The 7,624-nt window shown below is 42.8% G+C and overlaps 1 protein-coding gene across 3 annotated transcripts in view; it reads left to right on the top strand.

The window, feature by feature from the left end:
• The window catches only part of LINGO2 (leucine rich repeat and Ig domain containing 2), a 666,496-nt gene extending 659,967 nt beyond the window's left edge, over window positions 1-6,529 (top strand). For all 3 annotated transcript variants that reach the window (XM_077345252.1, XM_077345254.1, XM_077345253.1), the window contains exons 5-6: window positions 93-5,216; window positions 5,509-6,529. The gene's annotated coding sequence lies outside the window, so the exon portion shown is untranslated. The remainder of the gene's footprint in view (window positions 1-92; window positions 5,217-5,508) is intronic.
• Window positions 6,530-7,624: the final 1,095 nt, after the last annotated feature.

Genomic DNA, 7,624 nt, shown 5'->3' with positions numbered 1-7,624 from the left:
GATGTCCATGGACTACAATTCCCATGAGCCCCTGCCAGCCCCTGTCAGGGGCTCATGGGAATTGTAGTCCATGGACATCTGGAGGACCACAGGTTGACTACCGCTGCTGTAGGTCATGTATCGTGAGTACCCTGAATGGGTGGATGCTTTTTGGACAGCCCCTCCTCACCTTAGCATCCCTCTGCTGAAGCTTCTCAGGATTTGTATTAGTGGCTGGCTCCACTCTGAAATATCACCCATTAAAAGCAAAACTGAATATTTGCCTTTCTAAAAAGTTGAGTCCAGCAGGTTCCCCACAGTTGCCCAGCTACTGTGAGTAATAGCTGCATATATATAATAGAGCTTGGGCTTGGAATGCCATCCAGGGAGGGGAAGGGTTCCAGTCTCTCCTCTCCAGCTGCATTTCAGTACAAAATACTGCTGGGGGGGTGTTGTTTTTGCTGCTCCACATGGTGTATTCTGTGCACATGGAACAGCTGTTTCCTCACCCACGATGGCACTGCAAGCCCAAAGAGGTTCTACTTTATTTATTAATAAACATTCTCCATGGGAAACCTGAGTTAGGTTCAGGAACCTTTTAAAAAGTGAACATGTAGTTAGGCTCTGATATGAGGAAGTGTCTTGTACTGTTCTATGTTTTATGTGATCCCTGCCCCCTTGTTTGTTAGAGAGCAAGGCTGGGATGTTCAAGCTAGGTGCATTCTGCATAACAATCCAAAAAAGAGCTATTACAGAAGTATGAGGGGGCCTTGATCGATTGTCCTACCAATTGCTATATGGCTAGTGAAGATTTGGGTGTTGGATTGGAGTTAGCTGTCTGAAACATTATTTAATGAATCACCATAAAATGGACTGGGTCGTGGCAAAACTGAACAGCAATGGACTACAGGTGTTTTCCAGAGCTAAGTGATAAGGAGGAAATGTAGGGTGAAGATTGCTACTATGGTAGTTTTAGATGACCTGAAGGCATGGGATGGTGATGATTTTGTTTCTAGAGGCAATTTATTTTAAAAAGTAACGTAGGTGTGATGCTTCAGAGTACCTAGCAGCCTAGTGAGGAAGGTCTTTCCCAGGTGCGTTGGTTTCTGGCCTACCCACAGTGCATTGCTACTTTTCAAATGAACTGTCTGATGTATTAATGATTCCTTTCATCTTGCTTGATTAGTGGCATGTGGCATCAGTCCATTAGAAGCAGTTGATTTCTCCCTGCCATGGAATGCAGTTCTGACATGCTATAGCAGGGATGGCCCAACTGTGGCTCTTCAGATGTCCATGGTCTACTATTACCATGAGCCCCTGCCATGATCCACCCTTATGCTGTAGAGTAGCTTTACCTAACAACTGAAATGGTGATTTATTTGGGGTTAGGCCAATAGCTGAATTAACTTAGCATTCTGTCTGCTGACAGTTGGCCGCACAGAATTTGGAACATATAACCACCAGCACACAGTCCAATACGACAGCTAAGAATCTCAGATAGCAAATGAGGGGAAAACCTTTCTCTACCTCAGTCACTACCAAGCTAGGATGTAAACTGCACAGAGCTTTTATTCCAATCCCAGGTCGATTCAGTCCCTGCCATCTACACAGAATGCGATTTCCGTTTTGATTTTGGGTGATTTAAATTTTCCTTCTGCAACAAGCATGATTGACCCTACCTTTATTGTGCGATATCTTAGAGTGCTTTTAACCCTCAATATTTTAAGAATCGGATTGAGAAAACAGGGCTCTGCTCCATGGTAGAGATTCCCTGATTGACCATAGCTGCCCATGTGACAAGATTGCCTTAAAGAAGCCCCTAATTTCTCTACAATTCTGTTGGTCTTGGATTTTTTTCTCCCTCCTCTGCCTTCTTCAATCCTCTTTCCCCCCCCCCCCCTCCAAGAAAAGAAAGAGGCTCCCACTCTGCTCGGCTCCTCTCCCCCCCCCCCCTTCAAGAATAGAAAGAATGAGGCTGTGCTTCGCTCCCACCCCCCTCTGAACTACTCTAACCATGTGCAGAACACTTTTCTGTTTCAATGCGGGGGGGGGAGAGGAAGACCCGAGTTCAAATTGAACTGTATTCAACAGGATTGACAATGGAATAAACAAAGTAAGTGCAGACTCACCCTAGGTGAATGTCTTATGTTCAGAGTAATATAGTCTTAAAAATACTTTTACTCATCCAGGAATGAACCTCTCCCCCAGAGCCTTGCATATTCCTAACTGAGAATGGTCAATCCCACAGTTGATCTATAAGGGTAGTTTATGGCTCAGTGGATAAGGACTTTTCAGTTGTAATTAAGAGACTTTTCTTGTGATGGGGGCAGGTGAAACTCCAAATGATCATAACATCCTACAAGAGAAGACAAATGTAAACCCCTTACACAAAAGTATGTTTCATATATTCATTCTTGGGATTTCTCCATTCAAGGCTTCTTTTCACAACTGCAATGAACATACAGTTATGACTATAGTTTTTTGTATTAACTTAACAGTCTTTCTAAAAAAATCTTGTTGGGACACCCTAAATAATTCTTGAGAAATTAAAATCATAGGTACAGGGATCCTGTTTCAAATTAATACTAGTTTCTGATCTTAATATTCACTTTAATGACTCTCTCCTGGTACCTTTTAATTACTATGTTTGCTATTACAATGAACCGTGACCAAATGCCAATCATTGTTTGAATCACAGAAGCTGAAAGCTTAAAATTACTATGTATTTTCTAGCTTACTCTTCCTATCTTTATACTTTGAACCAAGAGGGTTGTATCTGTCTGTTAATGGACTTATCTTAGATGCCTGGTAATGTGGTAGGAAATAATCACTAAATGGTTTCTTACTTTATAGGATGGTTCTGTTAATTCTAGACCTTTTGCCTAAATGAAGAAATATTGTTGTTTTTTTGTAGAAGATACACCCAAAGTAAACAAAACCAATAGGCAAAAGGTTGTGTCTTCTTGAGATTTACTAAATCCTAAATAATTTTTGCAACTAGAACGGGGTCCTAGGTATTCAATCCTGCTTTTCTTTGCTTCTTCAGGGGGTGCAATTGTAGTCTTAATATACCATCATATAACATCACCAGTATTACAGGTACAGGATATCACGTAGGCAATAGCTCTTCAGTAAAGGGGTCACTTCTTCAATTGTCAAGAAGACACAATCTTTTGCCTGTTGGTTTTGTTTGCTTTGAGCTTATGTTGCCTAGCTGAGGGGGAACTGGGGGGGGGGGGGCGGGGATCAGGGCAATTACATGGCAGAGTAACAATATAATTTTGATTATCCAGAATTCTTTCTTCTTCCTTTGACATTATAGAATAGAATGGATTAACCAGAACATTTTTACTGAATGGACCATGAATTGCTAGAATTTGTTAATAGAGTCTGATTCCCTTAAACCAAGACTAAGAGTCAGTTCACACATGGAAGCAGTCACGTGAATGGTTGTTCAAACCACAAGCGCAGATTTTCTACCGTATTGCAGCCATTGTCAGTTTAGAGATCAGAGGAAAATGTTCAGCCAATCTCCTGCCCCATTATTGAGTGAGAAAGCATTTAATTCCCACCTTTATTTCTCCTAATCAAAGAGGGAGATCGATGTTGATCAACAAGTTTGCTTTATTTCTCCCTGCAGACTTTATTGTTGGCTAAGAACTACAAATAGATTAAAAGATGGTTCTTTTGATCACTCCCCAGTTAAAACAACTGGTACATAATGTAACAAATGAATAGGAAAAATTTGCATAATGTGCAAATTAGGCTGCCCAGGTTTGAGGAATTCGCCACATGCCTAGTGGCTTGTGGTGAGAGTCACTTGCATGCACCCCAGCAAGTAAGCTTTTGCAAATAGAAAGATGGTGGGTCCTTTTTTTTGATACACCACAAATCAATGAGGAAATGCGCATTTATATGGACTAAAATGAGCTAATATAGAGTGGCAGCTGATTAACAGTTTCTGTGATTTGAGTTGGACTCTTTGGAACGTTGTGCAAAGTGGTTCCTCTTGTGGTTCTCAGATCACGCACACACACAGAAATGAGCCTAGACAATGAAAAGCCGCAAAGTCACATGGAAAATTGCATCATATAAATTGTTTACAATGTGAAACGATCACATTTCAAATGGCCATCCACCATATGCTAGGTCTAAGAGATGAACGGGTGTCACCCGCAAATTTTTACCCACAGTGTCCCTCTTCAAAGGAAAGAAATGGTCTTACAGAAAGGGAGAGTTAGGGACTGCAGTTTCATTGGCATGATGATATATATATGCAGCCTTTTCAAATAATGACTGGAATCTAGTTCTCACAAGCAGCAGCTGATGCTGTAAAAATGTTCCTGAACATTACCACTTTGTACTGATCACACGTTTGAATGCTGCTCCTCCTTTCCACATAGGAAACCACATGCCAAGGAAGAATTACAGCGCGGTCGTTTCCCTGGTGTGTTCGTTTCATACATGCAATTTCTGGTTTACATGAGAAAGTGCTGAACAATGAGATGCCACACATGTAATCTGTATTAGAGGCATATTTTCCAGCTGTTTTGTGAATTAACGCTGATAGACCATGGGCAGGTCCAAGGAGAGAGTTCCTACAGCACGAAACTCAAGTAACTTCCAGGGATCTCTCTATGCTACAAACAGAAAGCACATTTTATTATGTGGTGTGGGTTAAGTGTAGGGTTAAGGAGATTCTAAGATTGCTTTACAGCTTTACAGCTGGGCAAGGGACTTTCAGAGGTAGTTTTCCCTTGCTTGCTTTATAGCCGGGCAAGGGACTTTCAGAGGTGGTTTGCCCTTGCTTGCTTTATAGCCGGGCAAGGGACTTTCAGAGGTGGTTTGCCCTTGCTTGCTTTATAGCCGGGCAAGGGACTTTCAGAGGTGGTTTGCCCTTGCTTGCCTTCAAATCATGTCCTTTGTGTTCCTGCATCTCCCACCCAAATACTAGCCAGGGCCAACCTTGCTTAGCTTCCAAGATCTGAGATCAGGCTTGCCTGGGCTATCCAGGTCACGGTACTGGGTGGCGACAATTCCTACTTGTTTTGATTCTGTTTTCTGTCGTGGAAGTTTAGGATTGTCAGTTCTCAAGCTCTGGCCCAACTACTCATTCTCAGGGTCTTGGAAGGACAAGCTGAAATCTCAAGGCTGCTAGCCCACACACTTGATGGCTTTCAAAACTCTATGTATGCATGCCTCTGGAAATGACTGCATACATAAATGGAAGAAAGGAGGCAATAAAGGTAAAGGTAAAGGTATCCCCTGTGCAAGCACCGACTCATGTCTGACCCTTGGGGTGACGCCCTCTAGCGTTTTCATGGCAGACTCAATACGGGGTGGTTTGCCAGTGCCTTCCCCAGTCATTACCGTTTACCCCCCAGCAAGCTGGGTACTCATTTTACCGACCTCGGAAGGATGGAAGGCTGAGTCGACCTTGAGCCGGCTGCTGGGATCGAACTCCCAGCCTCACGGGCAAAGCTTTCAGACGGCTGCCTTACCACTCTGCGCCACAAGAGGCTCAAGGAGGCAATAATCTGGCCTAAACAGCTAAACTGTGATCTATTTTTAGCACATCATTAATTTTGATTTTTTTTAAAAATATAATGAATCCCATCTCTTCAAAGCCACATTATTGTGACTACATTGATTCACCTTCACAGATACCGTATGGCACAATTCCTAGTGGTAGGTGAAAGTACCCACCATGAACACTACTCCTCAAAGTAACATCATCAAGCCCTTCCTCATAAGTCTTGGGCTTGGGGATGCTGTAGACCGGTTAACCGCATAGAGTGGGGGTAGTCAAACTGCAGCCCTCCAGATGTCCATGGACTACAATTCCCAGTAGCCCCTGCCAGTGAATGCTGGCAGGTGCTTCTGGGAATTGTAGTCCATGGACATCTGGAGGGCCGCAGTTTGACTACCCCTGGCATAGAGGTTCTGTGCCAATGCTTGAAATTGTATGAGACCGTATGAGGCCAGAACATCCAAGGATCACCACAGGTTTGTGATCCCTGGATAAGAGTAGCTTCAGTCGGGAAATTTCAAAACTGGGCTTTCATTGTGTTCTCCCCCCGTCCCCCATGTGTGGGTGTGTGTAAGACGGAGAATGAGCATCAATATGTAAAATGGATATAATGGGCAATTAAAAGAATGAAATATTTTAATGCTGTGCTTTAAAGAATGAAGTAATTTCAGTGTCTGGGTTATGAAACATATTTTCCATATTTATCCAGGGGTGGGGAATGTTTAAAAAATGCTAACCAAGGAACAAATAAGCACATGACATAATAAGAAACTAGCAAGCTATTCCTAAGGGAAAGGGATATATAAACAGTCTCTTTTCTTATATTGTGAAGAAAAAGTATGCGTGGAGGTTGACTGACATAAGTTGTTGTGAGAGATTTACTATCTTCTGCCTGATAATTCTACCACTTCTTGTGTTCTTGTTTCAGTATAAAGAATAGGTTCCTCATTTCCCATAGGAAGGAATTCTAACCACCCTTGCTTTGCTGGTATTATCTAATTTTTTTTTAATCCAGACTTTGTTTATCAAAAAAAAAAAAAAAAAGCACCCAAAATCTCTTCCTCATTTCCCCCATCAACAACTGGAATTTGCTTTTCACTGAAAGCCGGTTTAATTGTACCATTGTTCTGCTAAAGCCCTATTGTCTGTGTCCTTCAAAACTGTTGGTTATTTAAATGACAAAAAAGAGAAAAAAGCTGAAAAGCACATTGTCGTAATTGATTTGTATGTTTGAATTGTCTTACCAGAAAACAAGGTTATGAATTTCATCTGTTGAGACGCAAAAATACAAAATACTTTCCTACAAAAATAAAGGTTAATAAAAAGCAGATCTATATCCTTGTGTTGTATTTTATGTTTTTAAAAATTTGCAGTGGAGTTGACTGATTAAAAGGCTACAGCAGAAATCACAAATGTAATGGAGTTAAGGAGGAAGTGAGAATGCTGACATGGGGATTTCTCCTTGGCCGTCCCTCTATCTTTTGTTCGATAGGAACGGTGCACACACACACACACACACAGAGAGAGAGAGAGTCATGCCCTTTCGTTTCCAGTCCCATCCATCTTTGGTGCCTCTCTGTGATGCATGGGGGTTTTAGCGCACATTTGGGGTGGAATGGCGGCGACTAAAATCACCGATAACACACGGTGCCGGCTGCAACCAGCCGCAGCTTCGGTGCATGCCACCGAAAAAGCCGCGTTCGCGAAATGTGGAAGCGAAATGTGGAAGCACAGCTTCCGGGTGACCGGGGTGCAACCAGAAGCGGCGCCGGGATTGCCGCGTGCATAATCGGTTACTCTGGGTTTTGCCGCTGTCGCGCCCCGCCCCATGCATAACTGGTGTGCGTCGCGTCTTCCCCCTCCGCATTTTCCATGTGACCCGAAATCGCCGGTTCGGCGGCCGTGCATAATGGGCCAGGTTCACAAGCTTTCATCAAGAACCAAAAGGAGGTCAGCGATGCCATCTCTGATGACTGTGCTTGGGTTACTTTCTTAGCAGGTATTCTTAGCCCTCTGCCAGGGATTCATTGTTGTCCTACTCAACCTCGGTGCTCCCCTTCCTTAAAAGGGTAAATATTTTCTCGTTGCTTAATACATTGATCATGTAATCCATTT

Source organism: Paroedura picta, chromosome 7 (genome assembly GCF_049243985.1).
Source record: "Paroedura picta isolate Pp20150507F chromosome 7, Ppicta_v3.0, whole genome shotgun sequence".
Classification (NCBI taxonomy): domain Eukaryota; kingdom Metazoa; phylum Chordata; class Lepidosauria; order Squamata; family Gekkonidae; genus Paroedura; species Paroedura picta.
The sequence above is the reverse complement of the archived record's forward strand: the minus strand, read 5'-3'. Positions and strand labels throughout refer to the sequence as shown.